This window comes from Schistocerca americana, chromosome 6 (genome assembly GCF_021461395.2).
Source record: "Schistocerca americana isolate TAMUIC-IGC-003095 chromosome 6, iqSchAmer2.1, whole genome shotgun sequence".
In the NCBI taxonomy this organism is placed as follows: Eukaryota; Metazoa; Arthropoda; class Insecta; order Orthoptera; family Acrididae; genus Schistocerca; species Schistocerca americana.
Window position 1 is genome coordinate 277,402,781 of NC_060124.1, and position 15,520 is coordinate 277,418,300.

At 46.5% G+C, this 15,520-nt stretch overlaps 1 protein-coding gene across 22 annotated transcripts in view; it reads right to left on the minus strand.

The window, feature by feature from the left end:
• The window catches only part of LOC124619503 (CUGBP Elav-like family member 2), a 1,137,606-nt gene that overhangs the window by 424,553 nt on the left and 697,533 nt on the right, over positions 1–15,520 (minus strand). The gene's annotated exons all lie outside the window — the stretch shown is intronic.

A 15,520-nucleotide genomic window follows, 5' to 3' on the forward strand; every position in this document is an offset into this window, starting at 1 on the left:
GATGCTCTGGACAGTCATTTGTACTGCTGTCGTCCGTAATGTGAGTACAACACCAATTTTTGCATTACTTTCGACATACTCCTTATATTTACCTACAGTAGCAATCTGTACAGGGCTATTACAAATGATTGAAGCGATTTCATAAATTCACTGTAGCTCCATTCATTGACATATGGTCACGACACACTACAGATACGTAGAAAAACTCAGTTTTGTTCGGCTGAAGCCGCACTTCAGGTTTCTGCCGCCAGAGCGCTCGAGAGCTCAGTGAGACAAAATGGTAACAGGAGCCGAGAAGGCGTATGTTGTGCTAGAAATGCACTCACATCAGTCAGTCATAACAGTGCAACGACACTTCAGGACGAAGTTCAACAAAGATCCACCAACTGCTAACTCCATTCGGCGATGGTACGCGCAGTTTAAAGCTTCTGGATGCCTCTGTAAGCGGAAATCAACGGGTCGGCCTGCAGTGAGCGAAGAAACGGTTGAACGCGTGCGGGCAAGTATCACGCGTAGCCCGCGGAAGTCGACGAATAAAGCAAACAGGGAGCCAAACGTACCAAAGCCGACTGTTTGGAAAATCTTACGGAAAAGGCTAAAGCAGAAGCCTTACCGTTTACAATTGCTACAAGCCCTGACACCCGATGACAAAGTCAAACGCTTTGAATTTTCGGCGCGGTTGCAACAGCTCATGGAAGAGGATGCGTTCAGTGCGAAACTTGTTTTCAGTGATGAAGCAATATTTTTTCTTAATGGTGAAGTGAACAGACACAATGTGCGAATCTGGGCGGTAGAGAATCCTCACGCATTCGTGCAGCAAATTCGCAATTCACCACAAGTTAACGTGTTTTGTGCAATCTCACGGTTTAAAGTTTACGGCCCCTTTTTCTTCTGCGAAAAAAACGTTACAGGACACGTGTATCTGGACATGCTGGAAAATTGGCTCATGCCACAACTGGAGACCGACAGCGCCGACTTCATCTTTCAACAGGATGGTGCTCCACCGCACTTCCATCATGATGTTCGGCATTTCTTAAACAGGAGATTGGAAAAGCGATGGATCGGTCGTGGTGGAGATCATGATCAGCAATTCATGTCATGGCCTCCACGCTCTCCCGACTTAACCCCATGCGATTTCTTTCTGTGGGGTTATGTGAAAGATTCAGTGTTTAAACCTCCTCTACCAAGAAACGTGCCAGAACTGCGAGCTCGCATCAACGATGCTTTCGAACTCATTGATGGGGACATGCTGCGCCGAGTGTGGGAGGAACTTGATTATCGGCTTGATGTCTGCCGAATCACTAAAGGGGCACATATCGAACATTTGTGAATGCCTAAAAAAACTTTTTGAGTTTTTGTATGTGTGTGCAAAGCATTGTGAAAATATCTCAAATAATAAAGTTATTGTAGAGCTGTGAAATCGCTTCAATCATTTGTAATAACCCTGTATATTATCCCAGCGGTTTCACGATTTATTTTTGACTGAGATTAGTAAGAAATATGTTTAAAACGTTAACTACACAGTTGTCCTCGACCCTTCGTCTGGTTTTGAACACTGCAGTACTTTATAAGGCATGGCCACAGTGGCTGTGGTATACCGTTGTCTTTCTCTGACCCTCGAACCGACGTACCAAAGGGACCTACAGCTTAACGTGGACTTCCAAAATGGTTCAAATGGCTCTAAGCACCATGGGACTTAACATCTGAGGTCATCAGTCCCCTAGAAGTTACAACTACTTAAACCTAACTAACCTAAGGACATCACACACATCCATGTTCGAGGCAGGATTCGAACCTGCGACCGTAGCGGTCGCGCGTTTCCGGACTGAAGCGCCTAGAAGCGCTCGGCCACAACGACCGGCGTGGCCTCCAACTACGGCTGAATCTGATATATTCCTCACGCACAAATCACTAACAGAAGTGAAAGAAGTGGTAAGAGACGAAAAGAACGTCTTAGGAATGAGTGACGATTGAACTCAGACTCCAATTTCTCGCCTAAGAATGAGAGTACTCACTTAGCTATTTAATCACATAATTCTCTTTTTTAAAGCTATTGTAAGAAATACAGTGTCATTCATTTAGCATGGTGTTTAAAATGCTATGGTAAATCAAAGTGACAACGCATTTATAGTCACAACATTCCTTCAATCCTCACCTAACACAGGCTGCAACTAATTTAAAAATTTAGAAGCAGTCAATAGCTTCGTATATACAATTCACTTACAGTCTTCACAGAGGGCATCAGTGTGATAATGTGCTGAATTCTGATAAGAGAATTTAGATCGAGATCTATCAGATGAACGTTATGAACAAAAATAAATCTTCTGGGGGATTGATTACAGCGAGCTGTGTAGAGGCATAGCTCTCCAGTATTCTGCGGAACTGCAGGCTGTTTGCGTGGTTTCTGTGGTGTTAGATCATATTGAGGCATTTGCATTCACTGTGAGCACACTCTCTTCGTACAGAATCTTAAAAAAAATGATTTTTTTGCAGTTTCCTAAAACCAGAACTACAACTTTGCACTTTCGCCGAAAGTTCTATCATTTTTACACAAATTGCCAGATAAGTCTCTCGGGCAAATTTACAGGAAGAAAGAGGACTAAAAGTTGTATTCTATTAATAGTCCAGTGTTAAAATTAGAAAACGGCCCCCTACCGAGTAACAGTGCAGGTCATCCGAATCAACGGAACAGCCGCACACATCGGTCGTGCTCGGAGAGGCAGACGGCGGGGTTTGGCTGTATCGTCGCTCAGCTCAGCGCGAGGTAACGTTCTCGTATTTCACCTGTATGTACTTCCCACTACCTGCGATCAGAGTCGCGGCAAATTGCCGTGTGTGCGTCATACGAACGCTGCACCGCCGATGTTAATGCGACCGGCTTAATGACACAACCAGCGGCTGTAACTCATTTCGATGCGGAGTTGCTAGGGCGCGCAACGCAGGTAGAAACTAACTACGTATTATTAAGCGCGAGAGAGTTATTGTCCTCGAAATCAATAATTCCCGGCGCGCCATACGGGCTGCCGCAGAACGTAATTATTCTAATAATTACTTACTAAATCAAACGCGCCCGCGCCCGCCCCCGCTGGTTCCGCAATCGGCAATGTTCGTACAAGCATCTAGTTGCTGACGCAAACCGCTGCTTTGAGGATTAACCTTTTTTCAGACGTATTAAACGATACAATAATTAAGTGTATGATAGCTAAGAAGTAAGGCTGAAGTGACTGTTCCTTTCAGGGAGTGAAACAGAAATACTGCATGACGACCTGAAGACACAAATAACACTCGAAATGTTGGAAAACGATAGTAAGTAACGTCATTTTTTTCCTCCAAGAAGTTTCATCTTGTGACGAAACATGGGAGAAACATAAAAAGGAAGAAATGGTAACCAATACTACAAAGACTGTGGCCAAACACCGCAGCAGCGAGCGACCGTTAGGACTGCAAGAAACACGAGACAAATGCAGTACCGATGTACGTACACAGTAATCGCCTATAACTTTATCATTGCTGAAACTGTAGGAGAACACTGTATGTCGTCGTCGTCCTCCTCTTTGCAATAATTTTCACTCGTAGAAGGCAAACGCGAGAACGATAAGAACGAGTTTCCCAATCATGAGATGCTGAAAGACGAAGAGCTACAACGGCCTCGACGTCCTCAATATCTACATTTGCTTGTGATAATCCGTACTTTCTCATCTCCAAATGCTTCGCAACACGTCTCTGCAATGCAATTCCGTCTGAAGCAGAGAAAGGCAACTAATAAAAGGTTTTTGGTATCTGTGAGTCATATTAATGTAGTAATCAGTATGAGCAGGAACTTTTCAATACACGCCATGTCAATCGTGTATTCATGCTCCGTTAAACCATCGAAACTTATACCAGAGGCGTTCAATTGGTAACGCAATACATATTTTCCGAAAGCACGCTGGTTTTATTAAGGATTCCAAGGCACCATATCACTCCCCGCACTTTTGGCTACAAACCCCTATTTTTCAACATTATTTCCGTTCAGTGCGCTTACTGGGAGCTCCCGCATTGTATGACTCGACTGGTTGACGTCGGAGCCAACGTCCTGTTGCATCAATAAACTTCCCATCGTCCACGTACTGCTTCCCGCGGAGTGTGTCCTTCACTGGGTCACAGAGATTGAACGCACGATGTGCCAAATCACGACTGTAGGAGCGAAGAGTAAGAACGGTCCAATGAAGTTTTGTGAGCTGCTCTCGGGTGCGCATACCTGGGTGAAGCCTTGCGCTGTCATGGAGAAAGAGAAGTTCGCTTGCATTTACGTGGCGACGAACATGCTGAAGTAGTTCCTCCAATTTCCCAAGGGTAGCATAGTGCACCATGACGGGGGGAGGGGACATCAAACAGGACAACCCTTCACAGTCCGACAAGCCCGTCACCATGACATCACAGTATGAGGGTGTGACTTCTTATCTTCGGAGGAAAGGTGGTGCGGCAGCCCCCATTGATAACCGTTTGGTTTCCGGTTCGAAGAGATGAATCACTGTTTCATAGTCTGCGACGATGTTTGACAAAAAAAAATTGGTCAAGGTCTTTCGTTGAATAAAAGTTTCTTGGTGTACATGCCGCGTCAGTTCAGGATAAAACTCCAAGCTTTCGACCACTACCTCCACGGTCGTCGTCAGGGCTAAAACTGACTGTCGTGAACAGTCTCAGTCTTCTAGATCACGGACTTCCTCTGTCCGGAGGTGATGGAGGCTAAGCAGCGATGCTGCTGTTCCTCCTTTGACTGCTCTGTTGTCGTCAGTGTGGCCTCTCGAAGGGGTGGGCCTCTGGCTACTTCGCTGGTTTTAGACTGGCGAAGTTGGCGGTTGCTGGTAGGTCTTCTGGCGTCATCGTATCCGTGGGAATTTTACGGATTGTCCAGACGGCATAATATGCGTATGAAGTCTGGATTCTGATCAATGAATCGGTTCATTCCCTCCACGGTGTAGTTCTTCTCGAGCTCCAGGAATTGCTGGTATGCTGGATGCTGTTTGATTTCCGGACGCACTTCCCCAGCCGCCGCGCCCCGGGTTGAGACCTCAAAGATGTGTTCCCAGTCCGTGGGCGTGAAGACAGGGTGTTGGTTGATGATGGTCAGGTCCTTCCTCGATACCAGTCCTCTAAGAGCCTTGTTGTTCCTCACTGGTCCGTAAGGCTGGTGAGGAAGGGCCGGTTTCGTCCTGTCGGGTGGAGTAAATGGCTAGGGGTTGTCCAGGTGCGGGTATGTCCCGTCACGAAGAGACGCGGCGATCTTCTGCAGCACAGGCTGAACGCTGTCCTCCGTAGGGAGCGGCAGGCATTCAGTCTCCGCCGCAGCAAGTGGGGGTGTCTCAGTGTGCGTCTCCTCGCCGTGTGCCCGCGGCTCGACCTCCCCGTCGGAGGTTCCCACTTTTATATGCGAAGGGCGGCTTCTTATTGGCTGGAATACGTCATAGCAACAGCGATATGGCGTGTAGTGAAGTGGTGCCCTCTGCTTCCACAGATGATGTTTCTATCCCGTGTTGCTTGCAGTGCCATACCTTGAACAGGAGGTAAAGTTTCGGAAGTTTTCCTCTGCGCTTTTTCTTTATCCAGTGCACTCTTCCAGGTGTTGCTAAGTGCATAGCTGGCATGTACACCGAGAGGCTTTTGAATCAAGAAACACGTCGCGAAAGACTTCGTAGCCAAGGTCTTTTGTTGTTGTTTTATGGTCTCCCGCTAGGCGGGGAGGAACCCAGGGCGCACACCTTTGAGTACGCCAGCTGTTGGGACGAGCGTGTCAGCACTACCAACAGGCGTCTAGTTGAGCAGCGAGGTGTCTTGTCATCCGTCGATCATCTTGATTAAGACTGTCCGCACGTTCAAACATCGCAGGAGTCGCAGATGTGTGCGGCCAGACGGCACGCGAGGGATCTGACAGGTTTGCGCGACTTCGTTACGATGATAAGAGACGCCTCGCCCAACGACTCACCGTGCTTTTGTTTAGTGCCAGGTCTCCGTCGACATTTTGCATGCACCTAAAAAAATCTGTAATGCTCTGGTTTTCCGCCGAAGGAATGGCAACAAAGGAATCGCAATGTTAGCTCTCTGCTCGGAACACACCTCCGTTGCCCGCATCTCGTGGTCGTTCGGTAGCGTTCTCGCTTCCCACGCCCGGGTTCCCGGGTTCGATTCCCGGCGGGGTCAGGGATTTTCTCTGCCTCGTGATGGCTGGGTGTTGTGTGCTGTCCTAAGGTTAGTTAGGTTTAAGTAGTTGTAAGTTCTAGGGGACTGATGACCATAGATGTTAAGTCCCATGGTGCTCAGAGCCATTTGAACACCTCCGTTACAAACGCCATTTTGAAGGCTACGTTGAGCACCACAGCGTATACTATAGGGGCTGAAGCGAGAATATTTCCCGATGTCCCACAAGAAATTCCGTATTTATTCAACCGAAGTTGAGCGAGAAAGTATATATTGTATTACTTATTGAACGCCTCTCGTGTAACTGGTGCCGCTACACACACACACACACACACACACACACACACACACACACACACACACACACACACACACACAGAGAGAGAGAGAGAGAGAGAGAGAGAGAGAGAGAGAGAGAGAGAGAGAGAGAGAGAGAGAGAGAGAGAGAGAGGAGGGGCAAGCAGTTAAAGAGTTAAAAAAGCAAAAAACTCAGGATTCTAAAAATCACAGTTAAGGTCCAATATGCGACGTAAACAGTTGTACTCGTATTTGGGTGCCAGCGCAACGTATATTTCAATAACGCGATAGGAGGTGCCCAAATAGCCACCAGGGTATGCATCCATTTCCTGGAGCGTATTAGCGGCCATCGTCGTGTGACTTATTTGCGGTGACATTTGCAGTTGCGGCCGCCGCAGTCTGAATTGACTGCAACGCAGATATGTATTTCGCGACTGGTTGTGAGTCGGTTTCGGTATCGCTGGAACTGTGTCATAGTAGACCCCGCTGCGTTCATGTCTTACACTAACAGCTGACTACCTCCGTAATCGAACATCCATTATACGAAGAACGAACGACGGAACAACGTACGTTGCTGGTGTACGTGGCATTTATTAGGCCACAAGGCGTACAAGGCCTTTCTTCTTATATTCTACACGTCTATTTTAGGAATAGACGAAACGCCAGGTATATTTCCCCTGTGTGGCCTGTGCTACTTCTCAGAGGTTCGTTCATCTTTAGATATAATGTACGGTGGGCTCGATTCCAAGATGATTCAGTATACACGCACAGTTAGTGGCTGCATTATATCAATTGTAGGGATACGGTTTCAGTTTTGTCTTGGTCTAATTCCTGTTAAGCCACTCGGATTATTCCATAGTGTTGGGAGAAAGGTTTCGCCATTCTGAACTTTAAAAACAAAGCTAGATTTGGTTTAACCATATATGGGACCGATTTCATACAAAGAGGTAAGCTTTCCTCACAACTCGTTTCCTGTTAGACCGACGTGACCAGGAACCCACATAAACATCAGAGTGGCTCCATCTGGACCCATTGCAATACGGGATGGACGGTGCACAGCACAGAGGCTTTGAAGGGCGCTGAGAGTGTCTATTGGAAAGCCTGTGTCGCCGGACGTACTGCGTGGCCTGATACAGTGCGAAGAGCTCTGCAGTAAATACTGAGCACTTATACGGAAGCCTGTACCGAAAAACGTCGGTACCAGTGACGAAAGCACACCCGACACCACGCTCAGCTCGATACCCGTCAGTGTACACAGAGGTACTATCGCGAAGTTCCGTGCGAAGGTCGCGAAACAGCAGGCGATAGAGCGAGACTGGAGTAGCGTCCTTAGGAAGCGAATGGAGCCAAGGTGAACACGGGCCGCCGCACGAAGCCAAGGTGGTCGTGTGGAGCATGCACACTGGCGTGCAAAATTTAGAACGTAACTTAGAAAGTAACTTTCGCATGATGTGTCACTGCCGAGTAACACAGCTCGATGAAACTTGGGTTATGCGTAGAAAGCTAAACGACATGTCCGCTAGACATTACAAAAGGCAGGACACGGTTCTTAATGGGGTGTTTCATCGCCCCGGGTGGCCATGTACGCTCTGCAACGTGCTGCCATGCTGTCAGCAAGGTAGGTAAGGAATTCTTGTGGAAGGGCGCACTATTCCTCCACCAGCGCTGCTGACAACTGCTGCATGTTCGATGGTGTATGTAGATGAGCTGACGTACGTCTCCCTCACGAATCCAACACGTGATCGATGAGTTAAGTCGGGGGGAACGGACAGGCCAGTCCATTCGCCGAATATACTCTCGTTCCAAGGGACCTTCACATCGCAAACTATGCTGCCGATGTGGGTGTGTCAGGCAACACATCATACTGATGGTCGGGCGGAGATAGTACCCACACGGAGTCGCCAAACCGCTGTGGAACGTGCGACTGCGTGCCTCCAAGTTCTTTTAAATGTGGATGCTTTCCCACGCAATTTTGACACGGGTCCGTTCTTGCCTGTTGCACAATGTAGCCGTCATTGGAGCTGTAGTGGACCGTCGCCGATCGTCTCCTGTCCTTCAGGCAGCAGGGGCTGTGGTTCGAAACTCTGCCCGAGCATGTGAAACAATGCTGAGAGCAACGCAGACCTCCTGCGCTACACTCGTCACACTTCGTCTTTCTTCCCGTTGAGTCTTCCCCATGTGGAGTAATCCAAAATGACTCCGGACCACATTTTAACGAAGAACACCGCAACAATGGACCATTACTACACTCTGATTGACGAGTATTGTTTTTTTTCTATTCTTTAAACTGCCTCGTGTTGTGGGGCCAGCCCCATTTAGCGCTATTGTTACGCTGACCATCTACATCTACGCGATCGCTATTCACAATGAAGTGCCTGGCAGAGGGTTGAATGGACCACCTTCATCCTGTCTTTCTACCGTTCCACTCTCGAACGGCACGCGGGAAAAACGAGCACATAAATTTTTCCGTGCGAGCCCTAATTTCTCTTATTTTATCGTGATGATCAGTTCTCTCTATGTAGGTGGGTGCCAACAGAATTTTTTTCGCAATCGGACGAGAAAACTGGTGACTGAAATTTCATGAGAAGATCCCGTCGCAACGAAAAACGCCTTTGTTTTAATGATTGCCACTCCAATTCATATATCATGTCTGATGCATTATCTCCCCTATTTCGCGATAATACAAATCGAGCTGCCCTTGTTTATACTTTTTCGATGTCATCCGTCAGCCCCACCTGATGCGGATCCCACACTGCACAGCAGTACTCCAGAATAGGGCGGACAAGCGTGGTGTAAGCAGTCTCTTTAGTAGACCTGCTGCACCTTCTAAGTGTTCTGCCAATGAATCACAGTCTTTGGTTTGCTCTACCCACAATATTATCTATTTGATCGTTCCAATTTAGGTTATTTGTAATTGTAATCGCTAAGTATTTAGTTGAATTTACAGCCCTCAGATTTGTGTGACTTTATCGCGTAATCGAAATTTAGCTGATTTCTATTAGTACTCATGTGAATAACTTCGCACTTTTCTTTATTCAGGATCAAATGCCACTTTTCCCATCACAGAGATGTCCTATCTAAATCATTTTGCAAGTCGTTTTGATCATCTGAGGACTTTACAAGACGATAAATGACAGCATCATCTGCAAACAATCTAAGACGGCTACTCAGATTGTCTCCCATGTCGTTAATATAGATCAGGAACAATAGAGGGCCTGTAACACTTCCTTGGGGAACGCCGGATATTACTTCTGTTTCACTCGATGACTTTCCATGTATTACTACGAACTGTGACCTTCTGACAGGAAATCACGAATCCAGTCGCACAACTGAGGCGATACTCCTTAGGCACGCAGTTTGATTAGAAGACGCTTGTGAGGAACGGTGTCTAAAGCCTTCAGGAAATCTAAAAATATTGTATCAATTTGACATCTCCTGTCGATAACACTTATTACTTCATGAGTGTAAAGAGCTAGTTGTGTTTCACAAGTACGATATTTTCTGAATCGGTGCTGACTATATGTCAATAAATCGTTTTCTTCGAGGTACTTCATAATGTTCGAATACAGTATATGTTCTAAAACCATACTGCAAATCGACGTTAGTAATATAGGCCTGTAATTCAGCGGATTACTTCTACTTCCCTTTTTGGGTATTGGTGTGACTTGAGCAATTTTCCAGTCTTTAGGTACGTATCTTTCTGTGAGCGAGTGGTTGCATATAATTGCTAAATGTGGAGCTATTTTATCAGCATACTCAGAGGAACCTCACTGGTATACAATCTGGACCGGAGGCCTTTCCTTTGTTAAGTGATTTAAGCTGCTTTGTTACATCGTGGATATCTACTTCTATGCGACGTCCAGTTCTCTGTGCACGACTCAGAGAGACCACTGTCAACGTACTTCCACACTTTCATTCATTTCCACCGATTTCTTAACATGGTCTGTTAGTTTATCCATACCATCCCAAAGTTTTGCTGAGCAGTTTATTTTGTGGGATAAGTCTGGGGAGAAATTCAAACCAATTACCTATTAGGAAAGTTCTCTCTATTGTTTATTTGAGTGTGAAAATAACATAATTCAAGTTGAAGGAAGCAACTTCTCAGCGACGATCGCATTTGTTGAATAAACTTTTTACAAATGCGATTTTGGGTGAGAAGTTGTCTTCTTCGAAGCTGAATATTTATAGATCGCCCCCTTGTCACTCAGTATAAGCAAGTTGAAAGTAAATTAATTACACGTGTGGATGATTTTGCGTGTGGACCTGTAGATCGTTTATCGATTTGAGAACACGATTTTGGGACGACTGTTGATTGTTTCAAGAACCAATTTTCAGTCTGCAGTGGAGTGTGGGCTCATATGAAGCATCCCAGCAGATTAAAACTGTGGCGGACCGAGACTCTAACTCGGGGCTGTTGCCTCTGCGAGCAAGCTCTCTACCGACTTTTTTTTTTTTGGTTGATCTCATTTTGTTGCTTCGTGTTCGTTATATTTGTTCGGGGCGGACGTTCCATGATTCTTGTTCGGGGCGGACGTTCCATGATTCTTGTTCGAGTTCATCGTTAATCCATGAACTCAGTTTTATTTATTACACAGGCCAGCTAACCCTCTGACCGAACACGCTGCCGGCGCCAGCTGAGCTACTCGAACACGACTCACGACCAGTCATCGCAGCGTTACTTCCGCCGGTTCCTCTTCTCCAGCTTTCCGAACTTGGCAGAAGTTCTGCTGCAGAACTTGCGGGACTAGCACTCCTGGAGCGAAGCCCTTTGGGGAGATACGGCTTAGCCACCGTCTACAGGATAAGCAACTGGTCAAAGTGAAGCTGTGAGGTCAGGATGTGAGTCGAGGTGGGGTAGCTCGGTTGGTGCAGGCACGGCAGCTCAGCGTGTCCAGTCAGAGGATTAGCTGCCTTCTGTAATATATATAAAACCCTGAGTGAATCGGACAACGATGAACCTGAACGGGTGTCATGAGATGTCCGCCCCGAACAAACGCCAACGAACAATCACGAACAAAATGAGATTAAAAAAAAATGAAAAAGAGAGAGAGAGAGAGAGGAGAGAGAGAGAGAGAGAGAGAGAGAGAGAGAGAGAGAGAGAGAGGGGGGGAGAGAGAGAGAGAGAGAGAGAGAGAGAGAGAGAGAGAGAGAGAGAGAGAGAGAGAGAGTGAGGGGGGAGAGAGGGGGAGAGAGAGAGAGAGAGAGAGAGAGAGAGAGAAAGTTGGCGCGGCACTTGCTTGCGAAAGGCACAGGCTCCGACTTTGAGACTCGGTCCGACACACAATTTTTATCGGCCAGGAAGTTAACTGTTCTTATTTTAACCAAAGCTAACGTTAATGAATAGTACTACTGGCACCCCATTCGAAATATCGGAGTCGCCTACAGTAGGAATCGCCTACAGCCAACAGTACCTGATCAAGACCCGACGCCTTACGACTTTGGAGTGAATGAGACCGGTTAGTAGAATTTATAAAACTGTAAGATATTTTCCGATGCACTGAGATCCAACTGCGAGACTCACCACAGGGACTGCAGTTTCAATACAAATGGGACCACCACGGTGGACACAGTGTTAACATTTGTAGGAGAAAGTGTATACCCGAACGACCAACGTGTGCCGCCACCTCTCCTGGACCCATCTGTGTGTCTTACTCTGCCCGACATAAACATTTCACGCACTTCGTGTCGTATCGCCCCGCTGTGCTGTAGCGAAGAGCACGCACCCCCCCCCCCCCCCCTTTCACTGCCGGCAGGTAGGCTAGCGGAATTTGTAATAGTGTAATAACCGACGGCGATATTTTACAGACTTTCCGTGTTTCGCGAGTTCAAGGCGAGGCTGTGCAAACAATGAGAGCCGGTTTTTTCCCGCAGGGCGTGTTCCGACGCATTTACGGCGCCGAGGCCGCTGGCTCACCACGCCTCGCGTGGTGCAGTACATATTTGTGCATCGTTGCTTCACGCCGTACAAATCCTCACAACTCCGAACCGGCCGAGGATGGAGGGCAAACAGTTCGCCAGGCACGCCGGAATGCGAAAACGCAAATATTAACCCAAACTCCCGCCCGCTGCGCTAATAAAACGTAATCCGCCGGCAAACCTCCAAGCGCACGTACAGAACTCACGGCAGCACTAAATGAAAGAAGAAGAAGAAGAAAAAAAAAAAAGGTTGGAGAAAAACGTACTGAAGGAGAGAAAAGTACAGCACCTATTTTGATACCATACGGGAGATAATTATCCTAATTGGTGTAGCTACATTTTTTTCTTAAAATGAAGGTGATTGCGGTGCGTAAACTCAAGCAAGCGTTTTCTTACACTTCCTTGATTTCCCAGAGAGAATTTCAGAGCTCTTTCCCGCACGACGTGTCGTGGTCAGCTAACAAGATTTACTCCTTTTGCTCCACAGTCATGAAGTACAAAACAAAATAAGGACTGAATTTACAGATGTAAGCTGCCATATAACGGAAACAGTATGGCGTGACCTGTATGAATGCAACAGACTGTAATTTTTAGTTTTACTGCTAACATAACTGGATAAACGCTCTCTGCGACGTAACAACAGACTGGAATTTAAACTCTGCCGCATGCTATACGGCAACTGTTGCGAAACACTCATGTCCAGTGAGCAACCCACGATGTTTTTACCACTGTACAACTTTAACACACTGACCTACTTACGTGCCTTTGAAAACTTATGCTGTCACGCAGTAACCACAATGAAGTTCAAATCCGAAAGCAGGATCATTGAAGTACCAACACTGCACTGAAAGCACTTACTAGGGGACAGCAACATAGTGGTAGAAGGTAACTGAACTGTGGATACGCTTTCTATTATTTATAACAACATCAAACAATCCACAATATACAAACATAACGAACATCAGAAATTTCGAGAACATTCCTGGCATGATGAATACTAAATACCAAATAACTGCTGGTGATAGGGTTTGAACTGGCGACCTGCAGCACGCCACGCTACCCACATTGCATGTAGTAGAGCGAAGAACTGTTTCGCAAGTTCCCATTGGAGCCGACTGAAGCACTCTGGATCTGCGTCTTGTCAATACTCCTCTGTATGGCATCGCTATCAGATCGTCGCCACGTCTGATTTTATGAGCCACCGACTGTAAAATCAAATGTGAATGTGAAAGTTTATACATGGGGCAAACAGTCAAACCCTTCTGGACCATATTCATAGTGGACGCTAACATAAGGGAGAATGGCAAATCATCTAGTGCGAATGTACGAAACTAGAATCACATAAGCGCAGCATCGAAGAATCTTTGGAAGTGCTATATACTGTACAGAAGGGCAGATTAATGGACGCTCTATAAGGAATAAAAAGTTACAGTGCCTTCAAAAAAAACAACCAGAATACGTACTGAATGAACAAACGTATCAGAAAAACATTTTACAGATTGTTTTAGATATTTACTATAAGTGTGTACTTTAAGAGCCAATCTCTCGTCATTATATAACAGGGGGACTCAGATGAAAACTTTAAATATTTTTTTATTTATTATTGAACAAAACTGGACCCCAAGTTTATCATTTTTGAGAGTCCCCCTGACGTTCAAAAAACTTCCTCTAGCGGGTATAAAATGCACGGATTCCCCTTTAAAAAAGTAGCACATCATCGGAATGGACTTCCTTTCCTGCTATCGCGTGGTGGAGTAGTCCAAACTTGTGGTTATCACTCGATGCGAGGCATGGTAAGTGCGGCGGATGTTTGGAGTCAGCTGCCGTGGCACCCACCTAGCACACACTTTGCCAAACTTAAGACTTCATGAATTGTGTGCTGATCCACGACCAATGTTCAGATCTGCAGCTATTCCATCCACGACCACACGGCGATTTTCCATCACAATGGCTTCAACTGCTGCAGTAGACTCTGGCGGTCACAACGCGGTGTGCGTGACCCGGGCGCTGATCGTCTGTCACAGAGGTCACGCCATTTCCGAACTTTCTACTTCACTCATACATTTGCTGCAGCGACAGACATGCATCACCATGCTGGACCTTCGTTCGCCGATGGATTTCGATAGGCTTTGTACCTTCACTACTCAGGAAATTTATGACAGAACGCTGTTCATCTTTACGAAATTAGAATTATATATAAATACCTTCAGGTGCCGACGGGTGTTGATATATATGAACGGTGACAAGTGAAAATGTGTGCCCCGACCGGGACTCGAATCCGGGATCTCCTGCTTACATGGCAGACGCTCTATCCATCTGAGTCACCGGGGGCAGAGAGGATAGTGTGACTGCAGGGACTATCTGGCGCACGCCTCCAGCGAGACCCATATTCTTACCTTGTATGCCCACACACTACATTCGTAGTGCCCAACCCAACACACTCATTACTCGTAGAAGACATTCTTACCAAGCCCCGTAAGAGTTCGGGTAATATGCGTGCATCCGCACAGAAGGAGGAGGACATGGTCGGTATTGCCAGAACTACATAATTATATGGATATGGTGTCTGTTCTTTCAGACATGCCTCGCGGGAGGCGTACGCGAGATAGTCCCTACAGTCACACTATCCTCTCTGCCCTCGGTGGCTCAGAAGGATAGAGCGTCTGACATGTAAGCATGAGATCAACTGTCCCCGTTGACATATATATTAACGCCCGTCAGCACCTGAAGGTATTAATATATAATTCATATTTCGTTCTAGACGGCTGCAGGTCATCAATGGTGTCTGCTCTTTCGGACATGTCCGAAAGGACTCCATATCAATGTAAGTTCAAAATGGTTTATGGCTCCGAGCCCTATGGGACTTAATATCTATGGTCATCAGTCTCGATGTAAGTATATTGTTCATCCTTGGTGCATGTCGCAAGCCGGCCAGCCATGAAGAACTTGTACTGTGATGGTGTTTCGCTTGTCTGTAGAATGCTGTGGCCTGTGGGGCATTCGTTATCACACTGGTAACAGTACTGTGAACTTAAGGAAAAATGGAAATGTCTATTTTTACTTACACTTTTAAGGTTTTCACTTCTCCCCCTCGCATAGTACACTGCTGCACATGAAATGAAATACTGGC